The sequence below is a fragment of the Schistocerca gregaria genome, chromosome 5, assembly GCF_023897955.1.
Source record: "Schistocerca gregaria isolate iqSchGreg1 chromosome 5, iqSchGreg1.2, whole genome shotgun sequence".
Lineage (NCBI taxonomy): Eukaryota > Metazoa > Arthropoda > Insecta > Orthoptera > Acrididae > Schistocerca > Schistocerca gregaria.
The window spans coordinates 45,855,952-45,869,058 of NC_064924.1; positions in this window are offsets into that span (position 1 = coordinate 45,855,952).

The window sequence follows — 13,107 nt, forward strand, 5'->3', positions numbered from 1 at the left end:
AACACCCTGTTATGTGTTATATGGAGACTAGACTGAGGTAAGAGTTTTTAATTTATTCAGTATGATCTTTCAGGGCCATGACGCAGCACTGCTGACGTCCAAAATTTACCAGGTTAAATTGACAGTCAATTATTGAAAGGTTATAAGTGAGTCACAATTTTATTGAGAGGTTAATCACATTGTATTATTGGTAGGTTACAGAATTTGTCTGTTGGTAGGTTACGCTAAATGTCAATGCTATACATTTATTCACTGTTTGGTAGTTACGCTAAATAAGAATATTATTTATATTGTTTTTACTGTTGGGAGGTTACGGAATATATTTTGTGGGGAGGTTACACTAAATGTGAATATTATTCATATTATTTTTATTGCGGGGAGGTTACAGTGTGTCACTAATTTGTTTGCACTGTCACAGTGAAAAATTGCAGGGTACTCTCACTTCGCATTCGGTGTTTGCCACTTCATGTTCTTATGGAAGATGATCTTTATTACGATTTGGCTTCATACATCATTATGAAATGGTCGGCAGTAGTTACTGTTCTTGCTTGCGTGCTCTAGCGAAGGAATAACGTTAAGCTTTACCTGTGTTCAAAGGAACAGGACGCCGACTTAAATGACTGCAGTAAAAGTACTGCAAAGGTGGGCTGAGCGAAGTGTGTTTTTTCTTCGGAACCTGGGTGGAAACATTTCCGGACGACCGAGTTCCGCGGTCTCATTGTGCAGACACATTGGTTGGCGCCAGTCAGTCAGCACCGGCATCCAGGTAGACTGACTAGCGCAGAGAAGTCGCCGCTGGAATGGCCTGTGCATTGTAGACCGGCAATAAAGCAGAGGATGGGCCCTTGTTAGGCATGATGCCGACAAGACGACTGTGAGCGTTCTGCGAATTTCCGTGTGACAGGTCACTGGCGCGCAGACGTCCAGACTCTGTTACAAACCATATTTGTGAAAGCACGGGGCTTTCAGCGAGTTTATGGCTGTTCTTCGGAAACTCTGAAATGGACGCAACAGGGGAGATAACAACCTTTTTATGGAGGGGTGTGGTTGCATCCTGGTCATGTTGTTAGCAAAAGACACAGCTAAATGCGTGCGAAAGAGGCCACGAAGCTGAATCTTCTTTTCCTTTTCTCCCAATTAACTTTAAAGTCTCTGATTGGTCAAACTGGTGTATGCAGAGCAAGAGGCACTCGCCGAGCTTCCAATGCTCGCTCCAGCTCGTGATTGGCTTGTGCTAAATGGGGGGAAGACTAAGATGTAAATGGGCTTTTGCTACTGAGCTGAGGAGGAAAGCGGACAGAAACAGAAGACCAATCTTGTATTGTCGCTTCGCTAGTAAAGAAATGCAGGGTTCTACCTAAACAGCGAGACTTGTGGTCTTTGCTAGTGTGCCATCTAGGGCCTGTGAGAGTCACCTTCTGAACCATCTTCTAGCATCACGCACACGACGAGTGATGTGTGGGTGTACCTATTTGTCTTGAGTCGGCCGCTTAAACGTTTGACATATTCTGTCCATAAGCCGTCTCTCCCGCCCTTTTTAAAATTATATTAACTTGCGGTCTCTCCTACCAAGAATACTTTGGTGCAGACACTCGCTGCTACCACAATTTTTCCAACATGACAAATATTAATTATTCCTACTTAATCCTATTAATAAAATATAAACATCTTTCATAAATTGTGGTTTGACAATAGACAATAGATATATACATGTCTTACAATTGTTCTATGGAGTTTTGTTCAATTTAACTTATGAAGACGAAGTCACTGCAAACAAATTAAGGATGAGGGAGGAGACTCATTTCCATTTCATTGGTTACAACAAGAGGAGCTTTTAATTTTGACTTGGCGTGACTCCTAGATAACACTCTAGGCAATTTCTCTATCCCACAAAAGTTACTGTGTGGCGTGTAGTGTCTTCATCAGGCGGCATAGGGCACTACTTTTTTTTAAGACGATCTAGGAGATCTGTGATCGTGACTTCACAGAGATACGCAGACATTTTAGAAAACAATTCTTTTATCAACAACACGGAGCAACCACCTACACGGGAAGAGTGAACAATGACTGAACAGTTGACGCGCTGAAAGTTCGGTACCGGAAGGAAGTAGTTCAGATCCCACTGGACTCTGATGAATAGCTTCTACGCTCGTCCGGAAGAATAATGGTCGTTATTTACTTAATTTTCTTCAACGCGTTTTTATTCAGTTTGGTGTGGTGAAAGTACAATTTGGAAAAAAAACTGAATTTCTTTTACGAAATCATTTTTTTTTCCTGTCCCACGCTGTATTGTGTCTGTGTGTGTGTGTGTTTGTGTGTGTGTGTGTGTGTGTGCAAACGCTCTCTGCCCTAGCATGCTGGATCCAGGATGCACACCTGCAGTTGCAGCCGTTGTTTCCATTCTAGCAGCTGGCAGAACACACGACTGCGCGCCCGGTGGCTCTACTGCACAGTGATCAACTGGGAGGGGCCCAGCCTTAACGTCACAAGTTGGCCAGCTGAGCATCAAGATAGCGATCAGCACTGCCGCTGGTATTGAAGCTAACCGCCACTGTGCACTGAGGCCAGGCAAACTGGACCAGCAACCGCTACTCGCCACCCACCTACTCCTGCCCTGCTTGGAAGTGACACCCACACTTACATCTGCGTGACGTGTAAGTCGTCTGAAAGTGAAAGGTATTACACTACCCTGATACCTCGGAAATAATTTCTCTCTACATGATCACCTTGTAACGGAGCTACCTATAGAACTCGTCAGTGTTAAGTGCGCCTGGTGCTTTAGCATGCTGGCAATGTCTAGTATTTGTGCTACAGAGTCCGCCAGAAAAATGTATACACACTTTAAGGAACGAAAAGTGTTACTTATATGTTTATTTTACATTTAATAATTGGTCACACATGTTGTAAAACCTTCAGTTTACCACATGGTTGCTTTGGAAGATTGTAAATTTGTGGTAAGGCCTTATGGGACCAAACTGCTGAGGTCATCGGTCCCTAAGCTTACACACTATTTAATCTAAGTTTAACTAAGTTAGTTTAACTTACGCTGAGGACGACACACACACCCATGCCCGAGGGAGGAGTCGAACCTCCGAAAAATGTTCACCGTTGGCGGCTGTAAACATAACAGAACGACGAGCGATCGCCGCAACTACGTCAGTCTATGTTACAGTGAAGAGTACTGCACATGTCGCTGTAATCTCCTGGCGAAGTTCTTCCAGCGTGCGTGGCTTCCGTCCACAGACGCTATCTTTTACAGTGACCCCCAAGTAAAAGTGCACAGGTATTAGATCTGGCAACCGTGGAGGGAACTCAATGGACCCTCCTTGTCCAAACCAATGGCCCGGAAAATTGTCGTCCAGGAAAGCTAGTACGGCTAGGTGGTTGGGTGCTGGCTCCCCATCCTGATGGTGGAAGACCTCTTCATCAGCTCCATAAAGCTCACATATACCTGGCAAAAACTGATGTTCGTAATATTGACAGGTACCCTTCTCTAGTGACAGTAGCATTAAAGAAAAATTGTCGTAGGAAGCCTCTAGGTGATAGTCAACACCACACATTAACCCGTGGTAACTGGCTGCTTTATCCACATGAGCAAGCGGATTTCCCGGTGCCAAGAACACACTGTTATGCCGATTCACGATTCCATTAAATTTAAATTGAGCCTCGTCACTCCACACTACCTTTGCCACAAATTGTTCATGATCACTTACCGTTTGCTGATACCATTCGCAAAATTCCATTTGGTGATCAGGATCGTCATAATTAATCGAGTGCAATAATCGTGGCATGTAAACTTTCCACTTTGCAGCTTTCAGAATCCTTCGTACACTTTTATTGCTAGCCCCCACTTCACGTGCACATTGCGTAGCAGACATCTGTGGAGAATTACAAACGTTTCCAACACGAGAGCCGACGAAGCAGGACTTACAGCTGTACGCTTGTCTTCCCGATCTTACTTTGTCAATATCAAAATCGTTCCATGCAATTCAAACTCGTCGATGATGCGTTTAATTGTTAGGCGGGTAGGCTGTTCTGTATCAAACTCCTGGCTCCACTGACGTTGCACTGAAACGGCATTATCAAACATGAAAAACCATTTCACAATACATTTTCGTTGCTCGAATGTCAAGCGTGCTTCAGCCATTTGTTTTCTCAATCCCGATATAAAAGTACTAGCATCTGTTGAGCCAAATACAATACTACAACACACCCGTAACTCAAATCGAACGACAATATCGATATCTCGATAGAGCCTTACAAAGAGTGCATACATTTTTCTGGCGCCACACCAACACGTTGTCTCCAGAAATGAGAAGGGCATCTACGTTTATTTAAACTGTTGTTGTTGTGGTCTATAATGGCTTGGTTCAAATGGCTCTGAGCACTATGGGACTTCTGAGGTCATCAATCCACTAGAACCTAAGGACATCACACACCCTCATGCCCGAGGCAGGATTCGAACCTGCGTCCGTAGCGGTCGCGCGATTCCAGACTGTAGCGCCACCCCGGCCGGCTGTGATCTTCAGTCCAGAGATTGGTTTGATGCAGCTCTCCATGCTACTCTATCCTGTGCAGGCTTCTCCATCTCCCAGTACCTACTGCAACCTACATCCTTCTGAATCTGCTTAGTGTATTCATCTCTTGGTCTCCCTCTACGATTTTTACCCTCCACGCTGCCCTCCAATACTAAATTGGTGATCCCTTGATGCCTCAGAATATGCCCTACCAACCGATCCCTTCTTCTAGTCAAGTTGTGCCACAAATTTCTCTTCAATTCCATTCAGTTACGTGATCTACCCATTTAATCTTCAGCATTCTTCTGTAGCACCACATTTCTAAAGCTTCTCTTCTTGTCTAAGCTATTTATCGTCCGCGTTTCATTTCCATACAAGGTCACACTCCATACAAATACTTTCATAAACGACTTCCTGACACTTAAATCTGTACTCGATGTTACAGATTTCTCTTCTTCACAAGCGATTTAAACTGATGGAAGAAAAATCCCAAACCAAAGAGAAGTTGTGCGAGGTAAATGAAAGTTGGTTCACGTGTATCTACATAAAAAAGATGACGTCGATTTATATTTTGCACCAGTTGCGTAAGAGTGGTGTTAGGAACGCCAATATGAGGATACAAATCAGCTTTGCTTTAAACACGCACTGAGGGTGAGCGTTAGTTGCCTTTGAGATTGGACGTAGTAAGTTTGTAACCTTCCCCTTCCTAATTGGCCTACTGGTCTGCGATATAACGGACCGTGATCGCATATGCTTAATGAAATTTTACAGTGAATAAGGTTATCGTTACCGAAGGAAAATAACACCGGTTAGTTGGAGGGAAGTACACATCAGACCTTTCTGAAGGAAGAACTATTCTATATTAAAGCTAAATTTAGATGATAATTTTGAAATGGGTGGAAAATAGCGGAATCGCTCACGAGCCATACAAGGGGGCAAAAGGGTACCACGTAATATTTACTACAAAAGTCACTGATAAAAAAAGAAAACACTGATTAGTTAAAAAAAAAGTATAATTAGACGGTCGCCAGCCCGCTGGGGCACTGAATCTTCAGAAAGGTAATGGCAAAGAATTTTATGCTAATAATCACTGGCGTGGCAACAGAAGGTTGTCACACTTTTCCACAGCACAACAGTTCACGAGAAAATAAACGAATCAGAAAGCACTCAGTTTGCAGTCACTCGTTCTGGAATACTAAATTTTGAAAGTAACGTTAACTGAAATTACTGGTTAAATAAATGACTGACTTAACTAAAACTTTGTTATGGAAAAAAATAGCTTTCCTTAACCTCAATGGAAAGTAATGCAAAATTTAGAAAAAGGCAAGCAATTTACTTTTGATTATTGAAATATTGAACTGAATTTACTTTACGCAAGTGAGCAATTGGTTTTACTTTTAAAATAATAACAATAAAACACATACCAAGCCAACAGAAGTCACTCGCTATGCTAAACACTGAACAAATGAAATTGCGCACTCTTCATTTCGTGCTGTATCATTAGTTATTACTTTTGCCAGTGAAATTTTACTTTAAGTAGCTTCTGATATGCAATACAAGAATGAGCGGTTACTGTGGCAGAAAATTTAGATTGAAACTAGATTTTAGCAAAAACACTAACTGGCAGTAAATAGTTAATCATTTTTCATATTCTCGTGTGATTGCATGGAAAGGAAAGGGACCCTGCTTGGTAATAATATCTGAGGACAATGACAACGTGGGTGCCCTACAAGTTTAACTATTACAAGTTATTATTCAAGTTATTCGTAATGAGATTTTCACTCTGCAGCGGAGTGTACACTGATATGAAACTTCCTGGCAGATTAAAACTGTGTGCCGGACCGAGACTCGAACTCGGGACCTTTGCCTTTCCCCACCTTCCAAACTTTACAGAAGCTCTCCGGTACCCTTTAAATAAAGGACCTGAAAATAAATTTGTGGCTGGTTGCTGTCTCAACACCATCAACATTTGTCTTCAAATAACAGCCACGGTCTCCAACCATGTCATCATATGACAAAATTGCATTAAACAGGATAGTTTTAATTGTAGATTTGAGAAATCAGTCGCTATTTCCACCCACATCAATTTTATAAATTATCCCTAAATAATTAGATATTATAAGAATTACATCAAAGTACGAATATTTCCCCATAAAGTTCGTTGTAAGTTACACCATACAGTTCTAAAAGGATGACGGTGTTCCTTGTTACAAAACTTGTAAAAAAATGACTATTATTCATTTAAATTAGCTTTAGGCTATTAAAAGATATTTCGATGCCAAAATCATTGGTCATTTACTCAACCAAATCCTGACAAAAAGCAAAGCTAAGTTTGAAAGGAAAGTGAAAAAAGTTCGTATGCACAACTCATTCTACATTACAAGGAATTTTTATTTGGAAACTTGCATCCTGTGTAATGCAACAGATACTCACATTTGCTCCTGCTCTGAGAAAAATTCATTTTGAAAGTTCATTTCGTAGATCTGGCTCGAGCACGACACAGCCAGCCTCTCTGCTGCCCAGCTACTGACATGGACTTTGTGGTGACGTGTTGCGCAGCGCGCACACGTGTTCAGCAAGTACTCACAGCGAGCACGGAACCGAATGAATTTCCTAGAAGTGAGTCACACGCAATGTTTGCCACCGGGCACACATGAAAAAGAAACTCCATGTTTGTATTGTGGAAGGCAACAAACCGTGTTATTAACAACATCGCACCAGGTAGAGTTACTTAAAATCGATTAATCGATAATGTCTGCATTGTACATGAAACCCATCAGTTAACTTTTGATAGCAAAAAAGTATACCAACTGTTCAGATGAGAAATAAATACCTCACAATGTTAAAAAAAAAATAGAATACACTGAACGCCTAAAGGGTTACAGGAAGTTCACTTACCGTTTCAAAATCTTGCTCAAATATACTCAAATGGTTCAAATGGCTCTGAGCACTATGGGACTTCACATCTGAGGTCATCAATCACCTAGAACTTAAAACTACTTAAATCTAACTAACTTAAGGTCGCACGATTCCAGACTGAAGCGCCTAGAACCGCTCGGTTGCAACAATGGCAAAATATACTCATTTAAAAGAAAATTTAACCTTACACATGAATTGTGAATAACTATTTTGTATTAACAATGAATGAAGAAATAACATTTATAATAAACTCCCAGTAAGAGGACATTGATAGATGAAGCTTGTCAGTTGGATTTACTTAATAAAAATGTGTAACAACTTTTCAAATGAGATAGGTAATACCTTTTTATAGAAAACATAAAACACTGCACGCCCAAAGAGGCACTTACAGATAGTTTTATATACCTTGCCCAAATATATTCATTTAAAAGGAAAAGTAACTTTACATACGGACTCTCAACTAGGCAGGCAGTAATACGCATCAGACACTTCTCTTACAAATAGTTCCCAGCTCACAGCATCGGTCAAGTGCGGGCATTTAAGTCCTGCGGAGAAGCCAACGCGAGCCACACCTGGTTGTGCCGCTCGGACACGATTTATCGGGCCCGTCGTCAGAATCGTATTGTTATACACTTGCTGTCGGACGAGACCGACATCTAGCTGTTTGTGATCAATGTCATGTAACTGAATGTTTGTTTGGGGCAAGGTCGTTCAGTCTGTTGTCTGTGGCACGGTCTTATCACTGGTTGCCTGCCATGAGGTGAGCGCAGTTGGGTATTGTCTGTGTTACAATCTTGTTGCTCTATATCCTCCACAGAGCAAGCTGCTTGGTCAGTTAGCCATTGGTTTGTGAACAGGTCTGATGACTAGATATCTCCCATGGGCTCAGGTCATTGAACCAGTTGCCTATGAACAGGATATTTATCGCTGGATGGTGCTGGCATGTGATATATGAGTGTACAAATTCTGCTAATTCTTTTGTGAAGTGGTGACGAAGAGAACAGGATCATAAGGAGAATAATAGAAAAATTGTGGAATAGTAAGTGCAACATCAAGTGGATTACGGAAATCAAGGAAGATATGGATGAGCAACAGATTACATTGGAAGACCTAAGAAACAAAACGGACAAAATCAGGAAATCCAGAGACAACAAACCAGACTGCAAACAAGAATCAACAAACAGACAATAGGAAGGGCGATTTCCGATTAAGAAAGAAGGTTGAGATCCGAGAGAATGAAGAAGTACTGGACTGACAGGAAACTGAAAAATTCTTTGTATAAAGTTGGCTAGAGTGGTCCAATGAAGGCCATAAAATATAAATAAAAAATATCAATAATGAGTCGTAACAATTTGACCTAAAAGTTATTTTAACGGGTACTCTAAAGGGACACACCAGCTATACTGACGTGCAGTACTGAGTATGGAAACATGTACCTCAATATAAACGACATGAAGGTGAGCACAAGGCCGAGACCGATCGTGTGTTAAATAAAATCACCTTCAGTTGTGACTGGTGGCGGTTTCCTTCTACAGCCTATAAAGGAACAGTCGCGGAGTTCTCCTACAATTATTATTGGTAAAATACACCTATTTTGAATTTCAACTATTGTCATCTTTCTCAATGGAAAGTGATGTCACTTTTGCGCTACTGTAGGTGCAAGCGAGGTATAGGTCCCCTTGACATGACATGAGGCAACTAACCACATAAAATTAACTGTGGGAATAGCAGATGCCAGGCTTTCATCGGGAGAATCTTAACAAACGTCACTCAGCCATAAAATAAGTGGCTTTCAAAACGCTTGTACGACCGAATATTCAGTATTTCTCATCAGTTTGGGATCCATAATAGGTCGGTTTAACAGAGGAGACAGAGAAGATACATCGTGGGAAGATACATCGTAGGATCGTTGAGTCGACGCTATAGCGTTTTGGAAGCGCTCAACAAACTCCGGTCGCAGACGCTACAAGAGGGACGGTGCACATCACTTGCGTAGCGGAAAGATTTACTACTGACATTTCGAGGGCGTAAGTACGTTCCACAAGGTAATGGGGAGCGTATTACTTCCACTCACATACGTCTGGCGATACGGTCGCGACGAGAAAATCAAAGAAAGTAGAGCTCATACAGACGATCGTTCATCCCACGCGCTACCTGCATCTGGAACAAGGAAGGGGGATAAGATAGTGGTACCACTCGTACCTTCCGCCACACACCGTGAGTTGCGTTTCGGAGTATCGATGCAGAGTTAGATGGTTAGGTCGGGACACGGCAGGAGGAACGGAACTGTCTGACACTCCATCTTTTTCCGGTCTAAAGGCTAAGGAACAATGTGGGACAGCTGGTATGAGGCAGCCCTAGCCAGGCCTTGTTATTTTACTGGGAGCTCTTCCGGCTTTTCAGCTGTGCTCTCGAGAGAAGTACTCTCTGCTTCGGCTACCTGCTGGTACGTAGTCGTATTACCTAGCGTTGACTGGAAAGCTATCTGTCTGCTAATCTGCTATACGACATTGTTTTGCTTGTTGAGTTTCTGAAGCGGAGAAGAAGAAACACCCAGAAATTAAGAGCGTGGTGAGAATACCAAGTTTCAGCCATCACCTCTCACCACGGACAACGCAGTGACCGACGGCTTTCCCTTAACGACCGAGAACAGCGGCGTTTACGTAGAGTTGCCAGTAATAAAAGATAAGCAACACTGCGTGAAATAACCGTAGAAATCAATGTGAAACGTACGACGAACATATATGTTTGTAGTGTGTGGCAAAATTTGGTCTTAATGGGCTATGGCAACAGGCGATTGGCGCTAGTGTCTTTGCTAACAGCACGATATCGCCTGCAGCTCCTATCCTGAGCTCGTGACCACATCATCTGGGCACTAGTCGACTGGAAAATCGTGGCCTGCTCAGCTGAGTCCCGATTTCAATTGGCAACCGTTGATGGTAGGGTTCGAGCGTGGCGCAGACTCCACAAAGCCAAGGCCCCGAGTTGTCAACAAGACACTGTGCAAATTGGTGGTGGCTCCATAACGGTATGGGCTGTGTTTACATGGAATTGACTGGGTGCTCTGTCCAACTGAACCGATCATTGACTGGAAATGGTTATGTTCGGCTAATTGGAGACCATTTCCAGCCCTTCATGGGCTTCATGTTCCCAAACAAAGATGGAATATTTGTGTATGACAGTGCACCATGTCACGAGGCATCAACTGTTCGGGAGTGGTTTGAAGAACTTTGTGGACAATTCGAGAGAACGATTTGGTCACCCATATTACCCAACATGATCCCATCGATCATTTATGGGACATAATCGAGAGGTCATAGGTAATTTCGTGCATAAAATCAATAAAATCATGCACCGGCATAATTTTCGTAGTTACGGACGGCTATAGAGGCAGCATGGCTCAATATTTCTGCTGGGGACATCCCACAACCTGTTGAGTGCATGCCACTTCGAGTTACTCCGGGCGAAAGGAGGTCCGATATCACAGTAAGCTAAGTTATGCCACGACTTTTGTCATGGCAGTTTGCATAGCGTGTACCAAACGGACTTTACAGCTTTGAAAGTTCGTACGAACTTACTCATACGACTTGAAGGAAAATAGATCAAGTTTTGACCTTTTGCTAAGAGTCCGGGATTTGCTAAATGTCCGCTTTCCACAGAATGTGACGAGAGTTGTGCCAGTTGCGTAGCCACCACGTTCACTGGACCTGGCACCTCTTGACTTTTGCTTTTGGGGAGTCATGACGGGTACCTTGTTTGTTCCACCCTCACCAGCATATCAGAGCTCAGAGCGAGAACCTACATCGCAGCTGCACCTGCCATGTGCTACATAACCAATAGAACTAATATTAAACCTGTTTAGGTATATGGTAAAAAAACCAATGTATTTTGATGTAAAATGGCATCAGAACCATATCTGTAGATGAAATGAATAAATCAATATGAGTTTTTAAAATAGTAAAGTTATTTTTGATACACCTTATATATTTATTTACATATACAGAATCTGAATCCTCTGTGCCTCAATAAAAATGAGGTGACGTCTGAAGTTTCGGAGGATATGGTAATGCTGAAATCAATTGAGATGTATTCGGTTTTTATCCGAGTTACTTTTGTTTCTCAGTAAACATTCAAAAATCCTGTAATGTGCAGTGATCAAAACATGCAACATAAAAAACAGAGTAATGCAACAACGACCAATTTTATCACAATGTGTCCATCACTTTTTTTGGGAATACAGTATCGTAAGCAATAAATGCAGGACTGTTCCCTTACAGGTATTGTTTTAAAATGTCGACCACCAGGGTCACGGCAGAGTTTACTGTGTCTCCTGTCAACACACTTCAGAAGCGCAGGAGTTTTGTGTACTACTTTGGCGGCTGCGAAAATTGTGCCTCCTAGTTCTATCTGAGCATCGATCGGAATCTCGTAAACTAGAATCTTCACGTTCCTCCCAGAACTAGAAGGTCTATATTGGTGTCTTGCTTGCTGACAGTGCTGGACGTGAAACACAGCTATCGCGACAAATTCTTCAGTGACAAAACTGTGCATCAGTGTGGGTCGCTCGTCATATAGAAACTACGAGGGTCAGTCAGAAAGTAATGCCTCCTATTTTTTTTTCTACGTTTAATTGTCAGGAAATTTAAATGCAATTACATAGGTTGAAAACCACAACATTGAGGATCATTTTGTCATTTTTCAATGTAATCTCCGCCCATCTCTACAGTTTTGGTCCATCTTTGAACAAGGGCATGTATCCCAGCATGGTAAAAATCACAGCTCTGCTTCCTAAGCCATTGACGCACGGATGTTTTGACGGCCTCCTCATCTTCAAAATGAATCCCATGATGAGCTTCTTTTAGTGGCCCGAACAGATGGAAGTCTGATGGTGCCAGGTCAGGGCTGTATGGGGGATGAGGCAAAACTTCCCATCCAATTTTGACAATCTCGTCAGAGGTGTGACGACTGGTGTGTGGTCTTGCATTGTCATGCAAAAGAAGAACATCTGCCATTGATTTTGTTGGGCGAACTCGCTGAAGACGTGCTTTAAGTTTTTTGAGGGTTGTGACGTATTGAACAGAATTTATTGTGCATCCCTGCTCCAAAAAATCAACCAGAATCACACCCTCTGTATCCCAGAAAACTGTTGCCATAACTTTCCCTGCCGATCGCACAGTTTTGAATTTTTTCTTCCTCGGCGAGCTTGTGTGACGCCACTCCATTGACTGCCTCTTTGATTCGGGTTCAAAAAAATGCACCCATGTTTCGTCCCCGGTCACAATTTTTTTCAGAAACTCATCTCCCTCCAAACGGAAGCGCTGCAAGTGTTGGGAGGCTATTGTTTTCCTTGCCTCTTTATTCTGATCGGCTAACATTCTTGGAACCCACCGTGCACAAACTTTTGAGTACCCCAATTGTTTAATAATCGTGATCACACTGCCTTTACTAAGAGAAATAATGCGACACACTTCATCTGCAGTCACCCGACGGTCACCACGAATGATGTCATCAACTTGCTGAATGTTGTGTGGAGTCACTGCACTCACCGGCCTGCCGCTCCGCTTTTCGTCAGTCAACGGTGTTTGCCCTTCAGCTTCCTTACAACGACGAACCCATCGTCTAACAGTGCTGACATCCACTGTCACAACACCATACACCTTCTTCAGTCTTT